Source organism: Marmota marmota, unplaced genomic scaffold, assembly GCF_001458135.2.
Source record: "Marmota marmota marmota unplaced genomic scaffold, marMar, whole genome shotgun sequence".
Classification (NCBI taxonomy): Eukaryota; Metazoa; Chordata; class Mammalia; order Rodentia; family Sciuridae; genus Marmota; species Marmota marmota.
In genome coordinates this window covers 8,560,412-8,578,489 of record NW_026000119.1, presented here as the reverse complement: position 1 = coordinate 8,578,489, position 18,078 = coordinate 8,560,412, and the positions used below count along the sequence as shown (strand labels likewise).

The 18,078-nt window shown below is 40.2% G+C and overlaps 1 protein-coding gene across 3 annotated transcripts in view; it reads left to right on the top strand.

The window, feature by feature from the left end:
- Shroom3 (shroom family member 3) overlaps window positions 1-18,078 on the top strand; it is a 173,206-nt gene that overhangs the window by 88,302 nt on the left and 66,826 nt on the right. The window contains exon 1 of one of the 3 annotated variants that reach the window (XM_048784816.1): window positions 7,573-7,599. The exons of the other annotated variants lie outside the window; for them this stretch is intronic. The gene's annotated coding sequence lies outside the window, so the exon portion shown is untranslated. Of the gene's footprint in view, window positions 1-7,572; window positions 7,600-18,078 lie in introns of those variants that run through there. 3 annotated transcript variants of the gene reach the window in all.

The following is an 18,078-nucleotide window of genomic DNA, read 5'->3' as shown; positions in this document are numbered from 1 at the left end:
CCCAGTGCCTCACACGTGGTAGGCAAGTGTTTTACCACCCCAGCCCCCTTGACTTCCACCTTTTTATAGGTGAATTTATATTTATAAAGTGAATTTTCTTCACTGAAACTTTTACTTGGTGACCAAAATTTAAATGAATATCATAAGTAGAGGGCTTTACAATAATTCTCCAACATAATCACCGTTTCCCCCCATTTAAATTTAATGATGATTTTAAGTAGTGCCTAGTTAAGAAGAGCTAAAATTCAATAAGCACTTACTTTATGCCAGACACTTATCCAGCACTTAGCATGAAGTGTTAGGCCTAAAACTCCAGTAACTCTATGGTTCTGATGCAATTTTTAGCTCCCATTCCACAGATGAGGAAGCTGCTTCACAGAGGTAAGTGATCAGTCCGTGGTCACATAATAAGTGCACCAGCTAGGTCTCACATCTACCTATGCTGCTTCCAGAGACTTGAGTCAGACTCATGATGCAATGCTGATCCCTGGGGAATGGGATTACACCTTAGTGACAAGGGTATGTGGTTAAAATCATTGTGCTCAGTATCTCCCATTCAACCTATGCTCCGCATGCATCCATGTGACTTCTTCAATGAGCAAATCTGATCACAACCCTGGTGTAACTGTTTTAGTGATTTCTTTTGGCCTACAAGATAAAGTGTAAATCCTAAAGGTGACCTAGAGACCCTCTTCTTCCATGGACTGCCTCTCTGGGTACATCAGTTGCCTCCTGCCTGCGCCTTGGTGATGGTACTTACAGTACCCCAGTTGGCCCATACTGTTTGATGCTTTGTGATCTTTCTTCCCCCAACTCCTCCGCCCCTCTTCTTGCATATCCTTCAGGACCTCTCTCAAAACCCCTGTGTGCCCTTCTCTTACATAAATATCCTCTCTTTTGCTTGCTAACAGAATATAGAAGTATTAATGAAAATAATCAAAGCTACCATTTTTGAGTTCATGCATCAGCACAGTGTTGAGCCCTTTGATTGGTGCCTGGGTACAAATCTTGAGCCATAGACATGATTATGGGAGAAATATAACTTTTTCCCCTCCAAGTGCTGGAGATTAAACACAGGACTTCATGAATGCTAGACAAGTGTTCTACTACTGAGCTATATCTCCTGCACTTTTTTTTTTTTAAGCTGGCCATAATTTCTATTTTAAGACTGCATTCAGCTGGGACACAGAAACCTATTATCAGTCAGTTCAGGGTCTCTCTTGCTCTTGGGGTTGCAACTGAGATGTAAGAGGCTTGCGCAGAGTCCAGCTGTGTGAGTAAGTGTTTGTGTGTTGTAGTAGTGGGGCCAGGTGAAGTTGCACTTTGGTCCCCATGTTGCCATCTCTCCTTGCTGGTGTCTGGTTGTGTCTGGTCACTATTCCAGCCAGTATGATGGCATCTACTGCCCCCTCAGATTAATCAGGAATTTGTGCCCTCTTGGCTTTAGCAGAAACATTCTACCCATCCTGAACACTGTGGATGGGGAAGATTGGTGGGAAGCCTGAGGCGATCTCCAGCCCAGGTGCACCACTCCAAACTCCCCAGACTCTTGCCTGGCTCAGGATCTGTCTACGTATTTTCTGCTCCAAATCCGAGTCTCTCTGGAGCTTCCATTCAGGAGTTACTCCAAGCTTCTAGTGTTCCTTCTGTTCCCTTGGACTCTCCTTGCCTGTCCACTTTAATCCTAGAAAGCTGTAATATATGTTGGGGAGGAAAGCTGGCTCTAACTGAACATTATTCTAAATCTTAAGTCTTGTGCCTGGACTCCTTTGTTCTATGAGTTCTGATGAGTCACGCCTTCCTGGTCAATGAATGATACCGGCTGGGAGGAAAGACCAGCCTACCAGGAATTCAACAGAGAGAATAAGGACAGTCAAAAACTCACATGTATCCTTCCCCCAAACACATATACTTAATGATTATTCAATATAATCTTTCATAATAACCTTCTATGGGAGGTATAATTATTCTCAGTTTTACAGAACAAAAACTAAGGCTTAGTGAGATCAATTTACTCAGTCTTTAGCTGGCAAGCTGCTGAAACTAGTCCATGCTCCTAAGTATTCCACAATCTTCATCACACGGGACTGAAATCATTCTTTAAGGACCCGAGTTTCTCACTGAACCATGAGCTTGTTGAAGTTCATGCCATGACCTCATCCATCTTGATATCCCCAATACCTGTCACATAGCAGGTGCTCAGTGGATGGTAACTGAATTTAAGAGGGTCAAGAAAAGAGAAAGGACTATATAAAGGAGAAATAAAGATGAGTGGGAAAATTCCCCTATCTTATTCTGAAACTTCCTGAATGATATTCTGACAAATAAAATATAAATGGCATTAGAAGTTTTATTCCTTTAGCCTAGCAGGGTGGCACATGCTTGTGATCCCAATTCCAGAAGCGGAGGCAGGAGGATCACAAGTTTGAGGCCAGCCTCAGCAACTTAGCAAGACCCTGTCTCAAATTAAAAAATAAAAAGGGCTGGATGTGGTTCAGTGATTAAGTGCCTCTGGGTTCAATTCCCAGTACAAAAAAAAAAAAGTTTTATTCCTTTTATTAATAAACACCTTAGTAAAAGGTGTCATTTAAATCATATCTATAACTAGACTGTCTTATACTATACTGTCAGATAATTCTAGGCATAGAAATTAATTCTTTGTGTCCATTAAAGAATAGGGTGTAACGTGATTGGTGATAGCAATGACAAGTGAGAATCAGTTGCATACATGAGCTGTAGTCAGAATTGCTGACAGTTGTTATCAGTCAATGCAGCCCTAGTTGGTTTTATTTCCTTTCTAGATATTGTTAACCAAAAGGCTGGTGATATAGAAATCTGAAAACAGCCTGTCACATGGTGCGTGCCTATAATCCCACCTACTTGGGAGGCTGAACCAGGAAGATCAAAAGTGTGAGGCCAGAATGACCAACTTTGCAAAGACTCTGTCTCAAAATAAAATAAAGAGGGCTGGGGATGTAGCTCAGTGGAAGAGCACCTCTAGGCGCAATCCCCAGTACAGTAAAATAAGTAAATAAATAAATCAGAAGATTTCCAAACTGTTGAATTCCACACCTTTCTAGTATGTCTTGGTCTGAAGGCTCTTGTTTTACCACATTACATAAACATCTCTAATAGGAAGTATCATTTATTAGACTATGCATGCAGGTGAAGAGTAAAAATCCTTAACTGTGACATGCCCAAGTCATCATCCAGGCAGGTTTGGTCTACAGTATTTTTTTTTCTTCATAATCATCTAACGTGTATTTTATTTTTAAAAATTTCTTTATTTGGTGTAATAAAATATACAACACAATATAAGGAAAATGATACAGTCGGTCTTCACCCCATCTCTCCCAAGTACCATATATTAACAGGCTGGTGTGTTCTTTGTGTTCATTTAATATACGTTCAAGCACATACTCACAGGGGTTTGCTTTTTCTCTTTCCTGAACTCCTTCCTTGTCTATTACCCTCCTGCTAAAACCCAGCATTCTTTTTCCTTTTCTTTTCTCCATTCCTCCTCCACCTCATTTTTCTCTACCCTTCCTCCTCCTCCTCCTCCTCCTCCTCCTCTTCTTCTTCTCCTCTCTCTCTCTTTTAGTTGTAGTTGGATATTTATTTTTATGTGGTGCTGAGGATCGAACTGTGCCTTGCATGTGCCAGATGAGCGCTCTACCACTGAGCCGCAATCCTGGCCCTTCTTCTCTGTTTTTTAAGTTTCCACCTTTTCTCTTCCTTGCTGTGTTGGCCTTGGAGTACTCAGGCTCTCAGGAAACCAAGTTCATCTTCAAGATGTGACAGTTCCATCCAACTTTTGGAGATGAGCTTTATTCTTGGGTTGTTTTATGCCTCAGCACAAGAAAAGTGAGAAAGTAACACACCCTATGTTCTTCCTAAGATTTTTCTATAGGAAGCAAAGAATTCACATTTCATGTTTTTTTCTTGGCTGTGTGTTGTTTATATTAACCATTACACATTACTTTAAAACTGATTTTCAGTATTCAACAAGTATTGTCATTGTTTTTTTAAAATATCATCATTCAAAAGAAGAGTATCAATGAACCAGGAAACTTATTGTATGGTTGCAACGAGAGATAGATGCTGTTATTATTTTTTAATATTTACTTTTTAGTTGTAATTGGATACAGTATCTTTAATTAATTAATTTATTTTTATGTGGTACTGAGGATAAACCCAGGGCCTCGCCCATGCTAGGCAAGCACTCTACCGCTGAGCCACAACCCAGCCCATAGATGCTATTGTTATTATGCAAAATCTCATGTTCCAAATAATTAATTTTTTCACGTCATAATTTTATCTACTTGGAAAAATAGAAAGCATGCCAAATCAGGGGCTGGGATTGTAGCTCTGTGGTAGAGTGCTTGGCTAACAGATGTGAGACACTGGGATGAATCCTCAGCATCACATAAAAATAAATAAATAAAATAAAGGTATTGTGTCCATCTACAACTTAAATAAATATTTTTAAAAAGAATGTGGAATCAAATTGGTGGCTTATTTCTAAGTAAAACTTAGTTCATATTTTAAAGTATAGGAGTAATGGTGACTATTTCTATCTGAAATTTGATATCGCAAAGTACACTATCTATTATGAAACTGTACTTCATATTATACAAAAGAAGTTAAATTATGTATATAGTTCTCTTTGTGGTCTCTTTAAACATACAATTAATTACATGTATTAGACTAATTAAAATGAAATAATTCAAGGAATAAGTGCTCAATCTACAACTGAGAGATGTGTACCAGTAATACTAAATTTCTAGAGTTTTTTTTTTGTTTGAAAAAATACTAATTCTCACATATTTCTTCTTACTAATAAGAACCTGATCACTGCTGTAGGAAAACAAGCTTATACATATGTATATAATATAAACCAGACCATTCTGAGTCCTACTAGATCCTCAAATAGTATGTTCTATTGGATGTAACTTTAAATATTTTTTTTAGAGGTTGTCATATTTATCTTATACTGCAATTTGGGTTTGTAGGTGGCAATGCTTAAGAAGAGAAAACCAATTTGTCCTGTGATTGCATAAAGTACCCCTACTGGGTACTATAAACCTATTTTTGACCCACAACCCTTCTCCCATAAGCACTTCAAGACCTCAGGGGACTCTGTGCCTATGGTACCATGGTGGCACAGTGATAGAGATTTTTTTTTTCCATTGCTAGGGATCAAACCCAGGACCTCATGCATGTTAAACACATGCTCTACCAATGAGCTATATCCCAACTCTCTGAAGGGGATATATTCCAGTCTCTGTTTTGTTGTTTTTTTTTTTTTTTTCACCTATTGCAATATCAGAAAAGGCTTTAGGGAGAGGAGAAAGCAAAAAACATGCCTTTTTAAAAGTGTAAGTTTTAATGATATGTGAACTATATCTCCATTAAGATTTAAAAACAAAACAAAATATGATTTTAAAGAAAGTATGCACATAGCAGTTTCCAGACTATCCATGTACACTCATTTATCTAAGAGTAGACTGCACTAGTTTTTTTTTCCTATTTGATACTTTCTCACAAAATACTGTAATAGTTTTCAAAGCTTTATTTCTTCACTAGTTTTTGTTTTTTCATTTTTTAAAAAAGGCTTTGGATTCTAACTTGATGTGTCATTCCTGAAAGCAATCTTAATATAGGAACTAAAGGACAGTGTGACTTCCAGAGAACATTATTAATAATGGTTTGGAGTTTACACACACACACACACACACACACACAGAGGATACATGTATCTATACAGAGTCACTTACTAGCTTTGCTTTGTGAAGGCAGGGACAAACCATATTGCAGAAGATCTAAAGCGCCAGGTGAGGGCACTTGCCTCAGTTCATATGACTTAATTCACTGACATAATTTTGTAGTACTGCTGAGATTTCTTCATTTCATATCTCACCTTAGATCCCCTGAGACAGGTTGCTTTCCTTCCATCTAAAAATATGCCTCTAAATTGCAGACACAAATAAAAATATTTTTCCAGAACCTGTGTTCCAATGGAAGCCCAGATCTCTGGTCATAGGGATTAATTTCACTAGTACAATACAGTCTGTGTGGGATATAAGATTTGGATCCAAAGTGTGTTTTTAATTACCAATTTAAAGTGATGGAGAGATCTGTTCCACCCTAAGGAAATTTCACCTGATGCTGAGCACTTAGGAAATAAGATAAAGCAGCAGCAGGACAGGAGGGTTTGTGGTTCTGCCTGCAGAGTTTCTGGCTATGTATGTCCTCCAGCTAACACTTATTACCCCAACATGGTGGTGCAACAGCAATGTACTTTATAACCTAGAAGGGTTCTTCTTCAAGGCCTAAGTTATAGACATCACCTGCCTGTGAATTCCCACAGGAGATTAGGACACAAGGAACATTTAGCCTTCCAGCTTCCGATGCCTAGCAACAGTGTGGTACCAGTTGACTGCATGACAGGTGCATACGCAGGTGTACCTGCTTATAAAACCACACATAAAGTAAAATACAATTGTAAGGTGGATAATACCTTTGGGGTGGAGGCCTGTCCAGGAAGATTTCATTAAAGAAGCCTATGGCTGCCAATGCTTCTAAATCCAGCCAGGATGTAACAAAGAGCTGAGCCAAGTAAAGGCAAATGGATCAGCTGTAACTGAGTACTGTAACTCAGTGACTGAGGCCCCCTAGCTCCTGCCTAGTTAGGAATTCTCAATGTCTGTGTGCATATTTATTGCCTAGGTACAGAGCCTGGAAATTTTAGAGGGATTCTGCTTGGGTGAGAATACCTAATTTCAAACCTTACTGTTTGTTATTTTAATTTCTAAGGATGGAAATGACATATGGAAACAATTAAAAGAAGTATTCTGGAGGGTACCTTTTCAATGGGGGTACCTCCATTGAAAGAGGCAACATTTGAAGAAATATAAAGATAAAAATAAAATAATTCTTTCCTTAAGAATATTAACTAAGCATCTGTGTCATAAATGCAAAACAAACTCAAACATACAGTCTAAAACCTCAAAGTTTGCAAAGTTAAATCCAAAATCTCCAGAAAGATTAGTACAGGATCATACAAGCACCTCTCCCTTTATCTTTCTAGATGATGCTCATGCAAACAAAAGGGGGCTGAGTAGCAAGAGGCCTCAAACAGCTTATCCCATCAACAACCTGAATCTCTCTGGCTGACTTATACTGAAAAGAGGACATACTGAGAAAAGGGTAGTTATTTTCCTTGTAATGTGAGCTTTTTTTTTCCCCCAGCGGTGAACTTTTTACCTTGCTTCATTCATGCTTCATTTGGTCAATTACTAACTGTATAGCTCCTGTAAAGCGAGCGCGGGCTTCGTAAAGTTGATATTTTGCTTTTGCATTTCTGTCGATTTCAAAATGCGGGGGGGTGGGGGTGGGGAGAAGACGTCAAGTGAGTGTGAATTGACAAGAAGGACCCAGTGTGCGCGTCTGTCCCCTTAATGAAGGGACCCGCGGACCGCGCGACTCTTCCGTCCCAGAATCCGTTTTCAAACCTTAGGGAGCCTTCTTTGCCATTGAAATGCAAATCCCGTCCTGAGCGCCAGGGCCAATCGGGAGGCTNAGGCGGGGGCGGCGATGGTGAGTGCGGGGCGCGGGTCCGTTGCCCATCGCGGGCGTCGGGCGCCGGGCGCGGCCGGGGACACGAGAATCGCCGCTGCCTTAGAAGCGTGGAGGGCGGTGCCGGCCGGCGACTTTCTAAAGCGTGTCTATTTCAGTCTTTGCTGCGATGCTGGGAAACCCTGGCTTGCGGGCGGTTTCCCAGAGCCCGGCTTTCCGGCCAGCAGCTGGCCCGGTGCGGGCAGGTGGCGTGCTCAGGGTCCCCGGACGCTCCTAGGCCCTGGCTTTTTGATTAGCGAGGCAGAGGCTGCCACTCTTAAGAGGAAAAGATTTGTTGATTATTGACAGCATGAAAACTTTTCAGGAGAAATGACCTGTGAAATGTTTTAATTTTGATAAATTGCTTCCCACGAGGGCTCCTATGGAGTTTAGAACGCCTTGCCTTTCTTAATTTTACTGGATTTGTTTCTGTAGGAAAGGCCCCAATCGTGCTTTGAGGGGCGCCATCCCTCAAAATAATTGCTTTAGGATGTACAGCAAACGAAGGGGTGCTTCGTTTGCTGGGGTGCCATGGTTTGTTGGGGTGCCTTCGTTTGCTGCACATCTTAAAGAAATTATTTTAAAACGTATGTGCCACTGCCAGGTAGCAAGGCTGTCACTTGCTTTACTCTGAATTGCCATAGGGGTATAAAAATCCTTGCTGGGTTAGGGGTTGTAAAGTTTCAATACAAAGAGTATCATTTGGGTTAGGGTATATTCCTCCCTTCCTCTGATGTATTTTGGCATTACATCCCACCCCCTTTTAAGTTCTAGTGTTGTTGTCGAGTGCTTGTGTGCAAGGGCTCTTTTTGACTGAGCAAATGGGCACCCACATGCATATAATCTCCACGGAGAGACTGCTGTGAGAGATCAGAGTGCAACAGGAAGTTCTAGCATGGAGGCTTCCAAAGAGAGTGCTTTGCACTTTCTATTTCTGATTACATACATTTTAAAGGCTGGTTAAACTACCACTTCTAATTTAAAGCACCTTGGTCAGATATATGGCCAATCTTCCCCCACATCGTTTCACCAGAAGTTAGTATAGATTTTAATTAATTTTGAGAGTTTATCTTTTTAAATTTTTTTTTCTGATTCTAATAGTGTTACATGATGGTTGCAGAAAAGATGGAATATACAGATCAGAGAAAGATGTAAATTTAACAACGTGTATGTTCTACTAAGACTTTTTTCATAGAAACCTAATCATTTGAAACTGCAGCAGTAGTTATTTTGTCATTGCTAACAAATCTGGTTTAGCAGCTAAAATTCAGAATTGACAAGTAAATAAATTGACTTTAGAAAAATGTTATAACCAACAGTAACTCACGTCACATTGTTCACAGATTGGAACTGAGTTTATTGTGGCAGTTTCTCTTGAATCAACTTTCCACATCTGCTCCTGGCAAATGGTTTCTGTTTGTACAGCCTGTTTTGTAAATACATCCCTCCACTGTTCAGGCAAAGTGCCAAACGCATACCCCTTTCCAGTGCTTATAGCTTGGCTCATAGAGTTAATATTTTTATTGGTTTCTACATCAGAACTTCCTCACCAAACGGTTGATAAAACCCTGGAGAAGGTTACCAAGGGATGTTGTGGAGAATTTACTTCCCTGGAGATTTTAAGAATAGGATAAACATCCATTTGCCTAGGATGGCTTCAGTGCAGTACTGCCCGAATAAAGGAAGACCAGGTCACTGCTCAGAACCTCAAGTTGAGGAATTCTCAACAAATTCTCATCCTTAGTGACCTGGGATGAAAGGAAATAACAATTGCCAAAAACACCTGAGCCCAGTGTGAGACGAAACCCTCTTTTGATTTATGTGTAATAAAGTTATCTTTTGGGTCAGAAAGATTTTAGATGATCCTAGGATTTACCAGTCTTTCTATTATGGGCAGACAATGGACAATGATTTAATTGCTTTCTAGGAAATTATAGGTTGAATACAGAATAAATTCTGTGAAGTAGAGGAATCGATTCATAAGAATTAAAATTTTTGCCTCAAAGGTGGAAAGTGTGTTTCTTTTGTTGTTGTTGCTGTTTTTATTTTTAATGATGGTGTCATGCTATGTTGCCCAGGCTGGTCTCAAACTCCTGAACTCAAGCGATCCTCCTGCTTCAGTCTCAGGTAGCTAGGACCACAGGCAGGAGCCACTGTGCTTGGCACACATCCTGCATTTTTAACTCAGTGTTATTTCTGATACTTTATCTTGGGTGTTAAATATATTTACATTTTTAAAAATATCACTGGTTATATATTTTTAATTGAAAGGAAAATTGAACATACTTATGGGATACCATGTGGTATTTTTATACATGTATCCACTGTAATGTTCAGATAAGGGCACTTATATTCAAACAGTTATCATTTCTTTGTGGTACATTTTTAAACCATCAACATTTTACTTTCTCCTCAAAATGTATTATTGTTTTCCATGTTCATGTAGAACTCATAAAGCATGTTGACCAAAACCAAGTATTCCTGTAATTCTGTTGGAGGATATTCCCCTGGGCTCCAGCAATGCTTTGGTTTTGCTAGTTACTTCCAGAAGGTCAGGATTTCATGGATTGCTGCTTCCTCTGCCCTCCTGTTTGACAGAAGTATCCTGTAATTCTAACCACTGTGTGACCTCAATTGCAGTGATACCTTCCTCCCTTTCCATAGTATCACTTGAACAGGAGCTGCCACCCTGTTTCCTTCTATAAGATCACAAAAAGGGGTTTACTTTCTAGGAAAGGTCATATCAAAAAGAAAAGTGGGAGGTCAATTTTTTGGTGGGCAATTTTTCACCTTGTTTGAAGGAGCAGTGCCTCCACTTCACACCCTGCAGCTTGTCCCAGTTTTCTATACAGGCCCCAAACCAGCACACTCATACTATCCTAACACCCAAAGGAATAGGGTTAGGAACAATGGTCATTCATTTATTTAGCAAACATTTACTATGTGGGAGGCATCCCAAGAACTGCTGATGGTTTGGTTCCTTGCCCTGAGAGAATTTGTTATATAAGAAGAAAAACAACATGTATTAATAAGTTAGTGCCATTCTCAGGGAGTAGAATACAAAGGAAAAGAATGTAAGTTTGTTGTAAAGTTAAATATATACCAACTTATGACCCAACATTTCCACGCCTAGCTATTTACCCAAGATAGATGAAAACAAGTTTCCACCAAAAGACTTGTACAGAATGTTTGTGGCAACTGTATTCAGGACTGCCAACAACAGGAAATAATGCATCTATCAACAAAGAAAGTGGATAAATTGTGGTATATCTGTACAGTAGAATACTGCTCAACAGTCAACAGGAGTGATCTCAATATTCAGAATACCTGAGTGAATCTCAAAAGCATTTTGTTAACCAAAAGAAGTCAGACACAAAAGAATGCACAAGCCGTAATATTTATGAAGTGCTGTAATGGGGAAAACTAATACATGACAGTAGAAGTCAGTGGTTACCCCTGAGGAGTGGCGTGTTTGACTAGAAAGAATTAAGAAGGGATTTTCTGGAGTGATGGAAATGTTTTATGTCTTGTTTTCAGGAATGGTTATATAAGTATATACAATTATCAAACCCCATTGAACTGAACATGGAAGACCTATGTGTTTTATTGCATGCAAAGCATTAACTCAATTAGAAGAGAAATTTGGGTTCTAGCGTTACACAAGGGTATACATCCCATCTCTGCTTCTAGGCATATCTTTATTACCTTGGGCAAGTTATGAAATGCCTCTGAGCCTCAAAACACTAGACAGTAATAGCATATCTACATAGGGTTTTTGTGAGGATTGAGTTAATAATGACTAAAAATATTTAGCTTGGTATGAGTTCAGTAAATTTCATCTATAAATCCATGTACTATGCTAAATATATGATTTTGATGTTGGTGATAACAACATTTATACTTCCTTTTTGAAAGCCATCTCATTTACTTAAATTTATCAAGGATTTTATAGCATATTATCCTTGGTATTACATGTAGCTTCACTTTAATAAGTTTTTTTTTTTTTGAGCCTTTAGGGAATTTAAATATAAAGTTCTTGCATACCTGGTCAAAATACCACTAGGGCTTTACCTTTAGAGGTAAACCCCAGGGTCGGGATGTGGCTTGCATGAGGTCCTGGATTTCATCCCTAGAACCACACACACACAGGGGTAAACCCCAAAGAAAGGAAGCACCCACTATATGAACCCTTCATTTTTCAGTACTGATTTAATGTTAGCATTTGAAGCTGAACTCCCAGGCTAAGCTCACAGCATCTTTTGGGAATTTAGCAGAAATGTTTATATATTACATTCACTTTCTAAAGACATTGTAGTGGCACCCCCTTGTTTCCTGCTATCTTCGGTGCCTTGCCTTGTCTGTCCCTACAGCAACACAGGTGGAAAAAATTCTTATATCAAATTAATCTTTTTTTAAAGGAACTAATTGTATAAGTTGAAAATTGTATGAATTTTGCATATTGACTGTATAAATTTCAGCAAAATACTTTGGATAGAATGGTAAATATGACAATGGTTTTCTTAATCTATTAAATTTCAGTTATTCAACAAAGTATTTGGGAAGGTGTTATATACTTTGCCAACTCAAAGAGGCATTTTTTACTGAAAACTTATTAGCATCTGCTAATTCAATGATAAATAATAAGGTGTTGCACTTGAGGGTTCTTGGATATTCTCACTTGGAGTGGGACCGTGTATACCTCTGCTGGAACATTTTAGAGAGCAGAGAGCTCTGTGTGTGTGTCGAGTCTTCTTTTTTTGTGTGTTTTGTTTCTAAAGTCTCAGATTGACCAAAGTAAAGGTTTCAAATCCTGTTTGTTTCTCAGTGGTGCTATTTTCTTAAATGTTGAAGTTTCTTACTGAGATTTTCTCCTATTACTCTCTACTACAGATAACAACAAATGATCTTATATATACAGGCAGTTGAGTGTAGCAGAAATGTCATGGACTGTGGAAACAGAGTGACCTCTGTTTCCATCTGGGCTCCACTCCCTGCTAGTGATGTGGGAAGTCCATTAAGCCTCCATTTCTGCATCTACAGAATGGTGATAATGATACATTGATAGAGGCATTAATGCTTACCACGTAAAGACTGTTGCAAGGACTAAATGACAAAATACATGTGAAAATCACTGGCTGAGCACCTGATGGATGTTCATTCCTATAATTTATCAAGTACTTACTGTGAAGAGTTAAGCCTGGTCTGAAACTACTCTTCCATTGACTGATTTAATGTGAGGTAACTATTATTTCCTTTTAAAGGTGAGAAAGCTGAAACACAGAAGAGATTAAATAACTTCCTGAGGGCATAAAGGTGTCAGAGTAGAACCCAAATGCCATCCTGCCTCATAATTGAGGAAGTTCATGATAGATATTATTACTTTTCCCTTTTAGGTGAAATTATTATAATCATCAACATTATTATTTTGTACCAGGGCTTGAATTCAGGGCTTTATGCAGGCTAAACAAGTACCCTACCACTGATCCACACTTCCAGTCCTTTTTTATTTTTTGTTTTGAGACAGTGTCTCACATAGTTGTCCAGGCTGGTCTTGAACTTGCCATCCTTCTGCCTTAGTGTTACAGGTGTGTGCCACCATGCCTGGTTTATTTTTTTTAAATTTATTTTAATTAGGTATATATGACAGCAGTATGCATTTTGGTTCACTGTACACAGCTGCAGCACAACTTTTACATTTCTATGGTTGTACACAATGTAGTGTTGCACCATATGTGCAGTTATACATGTATCTAGGGTAATGATGTCCATCTCATTCCACCATCTTTCCTACTCCCATGCTCCCTCCCAACCCTTCCCTCCTCTTTGCCCCATCCAAGTTCCTCCGTTTTTCCCATGTTCCCCCCATTATGGATCAGCATCCACTTATCAGAGAGAACATTTGGCCTTTGATTTTTGGGGATTGGTTTACTTCACTTAGCATGATATTCTCCAACTCCATCCATTTACCTGCAATGCCATAATTTTATTCTCTTTTAATGCTCAGTAATATCCCATTGTGTATGTGTACCACAGTTTCTTTATCCATTCATCTATTGAAGGGCATCTAGGTTGCTTCCACAGTTTAGCTATATTGTGAGTTGAGCTGCTGTAAACATTGATGTGACTGGGTTACTATAGTGTGCTGATTGTAAAGCCTTTGGGTATAGATCAAGGAGTGGGATAGCTGGGTCAAATGATGGTTTCATTCCCAGTTTTCTAAGGAAACTCCTTACTGCTTTCCAGATTGGTTGCACCAATTTGCAGTTCCACCAGCAATGAATGAGTGTGCCTTCCTGGCTTATTTTTGAGATTTAATTATTGTAGGGACAGAGTATACCAATCCATAGGTTCACCATATGGATTACATGTAAATGAACACTAATTGAGGATGTATTGGTTGACTCCCTGTTTCTTAAATGGTTCATGGGTCTTCCATCTTGTTGTTGGGGTAGGGGTGAGGTGGTGTTGGAGAGGTGCCAGTGAATGTGTCAGGTTCTTTCACTGATCCCTCAAAAGTTCACCTGTTATTGTCCTTCATACTTTACTTCAGTGACTCCAGTTAAGTAGTAAGTCCAATAATTTATGAACCAAAAGGTGGAAAACCAAGGCCACCTATTAGGACTTGTGAAGTCTGTGTAAAGATTGACATAGATGGGAGCTGGGGTTGTAGCTCAGTGGTAGAGCGCTTGCCTAGCATGCATGAGGCACGGGTTTGATCATGAGTATCACATAAAAATAAATAAAGTTAATGTGTCCATCTACAACTAAAAAAGAAATTGACATAGATGCAAGATTTTCTTGGTCTCCAGAAGCAAGGCAGAGTGAGAATGTGCTCCAGAGCACTGTTACAGTAAGAGGAAATTAATCCAGCATATTTTGTATTTTTTATTTCCATTGGCATTTCCTCAACTCCCAGATTCTTGAGAACCTTAAACTAAAACCTTAAAAAAAAAAAAAATCCCAGGTGGTAAGTTGAAATACTACTAATTTAATGAAGACTTTAAAAATCACATTGGCCAATTTATTAAAAAAATATATAGATGCCAAAAAGGGAGAGATAGTTAAATTAAATACTATATGTATAATATTATTTGTTTAGATATGAGCCTTTCATTTAAATCTCCCTCTTTACCCAAGTCCTGATTGTCGTGCAATATACTCTGGATTATTGGTCTCTATATCCATGCCTCTCCTTCATTGTGCGGGGTAGGTAGACAGCTGAAATCTCAGGACTACTTCCCCAAGCACCCAAGAGGTCTGTTTGCATACTGCCTGAGAAGCCCCCAGTGTGCAGAGTAGGTAGCTCTGGGGAGGCTGGGCTGAAGCCAGGGAGTGCAGGGAGGGGCCCTTTGCAAAGAGTTGCCTGCTGCTGCATCTGCAGGAATGCCACTGTGTACCAGTCCTGTCCATCCAATCGAGCCATATTATCTCAGGCCAGAATACTAGCAGATGAAACTCAGGGCTGCACTTGTTGAAGGGGAATAAAGAAATCTGGGAGATCTTATAAGAATAGCTTTCTGGTTGTTCCTAACACCCAGGAGGCCTTGTGCCAGGCCACTTAGCGGTGCACAAGCTCCACTTTAGCGGAGTCTGACTCACAATAGATGGGCTTGGCTAAGTAAGGAGAATTGCAGGACTGTCACTTGAAGCCCCTCTCAGCCCCTTCCCCAGCCTTTCCCTCTAACATTAAGCCCTTTGTGTCGGTTCCCATGGTTACCTCTTCACCCCCTAGCAGCTGGAATGCGTAGGGAGAGGAGGCTGTCTTCCCTACTGAGCCAGGTCTGACAGGCAGAGGCCATTGATCCGCAGCTGGATTCGTGAAATGGGGTCACAGTCCAGTACCTCCTCTTTGTCCTGGGTTTTGTACCTTTCCCAGGCTTGATAGGTCAGGGTTGCTGTGGGAGGGGACCTATGGGCTGATGGACAGTTCACAGGGCATTTCCTACCCTAGGCTGGTCTGGCCTGGCTGTCCTATGACCTACCCAATTTCTGACAGAGCTGTCTCCTATGTGTTAATGCCCAGTGAAGGGGAAGGTGCCTCTCTGCCTAGGCAGACAAATGGTCACTCACTTCCCTACCTGCTTTCTCTTTGACTTTGTTTTCATACCACTCTGTTGATGAGTTAGATGACATTAACAAGCCAGGCTCCCATCTTGAAGGAGCTGGTAACAAAGGCAGGTTTTTCACATCCAGCATGGGATACCAGGCAGGAACTGGAGATAGGGAGAGCGTGGAGCCTTGAGGTTCCAAATGAGGACACAACTGCCAAGAGTTTGTCTTGGCGCTCTTAGCTCCCTTCTCATTTGTAGTCCAGTTGAATAGAGGCAGAACTTATAACCACAGGAGGAAATTAAGCAGCCCTACTGTTGAGGGAAGGGTGGTGGTCACCAGTACAAACCACTAAAAAATCATTATTCAGAGGAATATAGTTCCAGAAGAATCACTCTTCTAATATACCCTGCTGGAATAAGGCAACTCTATTTTCTAGAAATCTTTCAGCTCTACCAAGCCCTTAGGTGATGCAGCTGTGGTAGAAAGTTAAGGGTACCCTTGGAACTATGTCTTTGCCACCTTGTGATCTTGAACAACCTATGCCTGTTTCCTGTAAAACTGTTATGAAAATTAAATTTGTAAATACTTTGTAAATGACAAAGCTCAACACAAGTACCAACTGTAATATTTTTAGATGGTGTTTTGAGAATGCCATGCGAAAAACACAGATTCCTTCCTGCCTTCCTTTCTCTTTACAGTGCTGGGGATCAAACCCAGGGCCTCACACTTGCTAGGTAAGCACTCTACCATTGAGCTACATCGCCAGACAAGACATGGGTTTCATCTGGCCTGATTTGTCTTGTATATGCTAAGTATTCTTTATTTAAGAGCTTGGGTCCAGAGGTGTTTCAGGATTTGGCATTTTTTAGATTTTGAAAAATTCACACAGACTTTACCAGTTGAACATTTCTCATTCAGAAATCTGAAATGCTGCAAAATCCCAAACCTTTTGTGTCTTGTCAGCGTTCAAAAAGTCTTACATTTTGGAACACATCAGATTTCAGCTTAGGACGCTCAATCTACATATGTCAGTGGGTCCAGTAAATTGCGTTTCCACATACTGACTGCATTTTGATATCTCACCTTCCATATAAACGGTGGTTCCACAGAATTAAGGCAACAGCTGAGAGAAAGCTTGGGAGATGGAGAATCTGCTTCGAGTGATAGCAAAGGTTGGAAACATTTAGGTTTGAGATTTGGAGACATTTAAATAGCATGGAATGTCTATTATCTACTCTTAAAAGCAGAACGAATCTTGGATATTGTGGACACAAATACAGTTGGCACAGGCTTTAAAAAAAATGCATGTGAGCCCCTTTCTAAGAGCCGGTAATCCTCTTGGGCAAAGTAAGGATTAGGCTTCCCTCACAAACAAGGCGGCGGGTTCATTTTTGCTCAGATTCCTCAACTGATGCCAAATTTAGCAAGGGACCTATTTTCTCCCAATGAATGACAACCATCGTTTACATTTTTAATGTCCACCCCTCCTCTCTAGGCAGGTCTAGGGCTGGAGCAACTTATTGCAAGTAGATGGGAAAGAGAAAGCCTGGCTCCTGTGGACCACATTGGGCTTCCAGGGACCTTCTAGAGCCTGAGTCCCTCCATGTTGCCCACCTGCTTGAGAGGAGGTGTCTCACCTGCAGCCTGAGGTGGGAAGTGCTCGAGCTGAGGAAAAAAAAAAAAAGGTGTGTGTGTGTGTGTGTGTGTGTGTGTGTTTTCCCAACTTTGTTTTAAAAACAGCCATAAAGATACCCTAACCCTAACCCTAACCCTGACCCTAATACACTGACATGTATCCCCGCCTCATGCCTGAGACTCCACCTGGTGAGCAGCAGCCTCTAGTCTGACTCTTCCAGGTTCATTCTGTCATCCATGACCTTGAGGAACTATTTCTCAGTAGTCATTATGTCTTCTATGAGGAGTCCAGGTAATGCCCCAAATTTCCTGTTATTTTCTGCCAAACAAAAATCAAAAAACCTTCCACTTTGCTTTGGACATTTGTAGTTGCCCTTTTTAAGGAATTAAAGAACTCATCATTGTACCACCATCTTGTCACACTCACATAGTGACTTTCCACGTTCCTCTCTCTTGTGTAAACCATGCTGATTGAATGTGGAGTAGCTTCCATCCTGTAGTGGTCAACATGTCATAAGGCCAATAGTGCTTTGTCCCCTTTATTATTATGTTTCTTTTAGTTGTAGATGGACATAATACCTTTATTTTATTTATTTATTTTTGTGTGCTGCTGGGGATCGAACTTGGTGCCTCACACATGCTAGGCAAGTGCTTTGCCACTGAGCCACAGCCTCAGCGCAGCTCAGTAATGAGGTTCTAAGGCTCAGAGAACAGAATCTGGCAGGACTCAGATTGGAACCCAGGTTATCTGACTCCAAATCCTTGTGTGTGTCT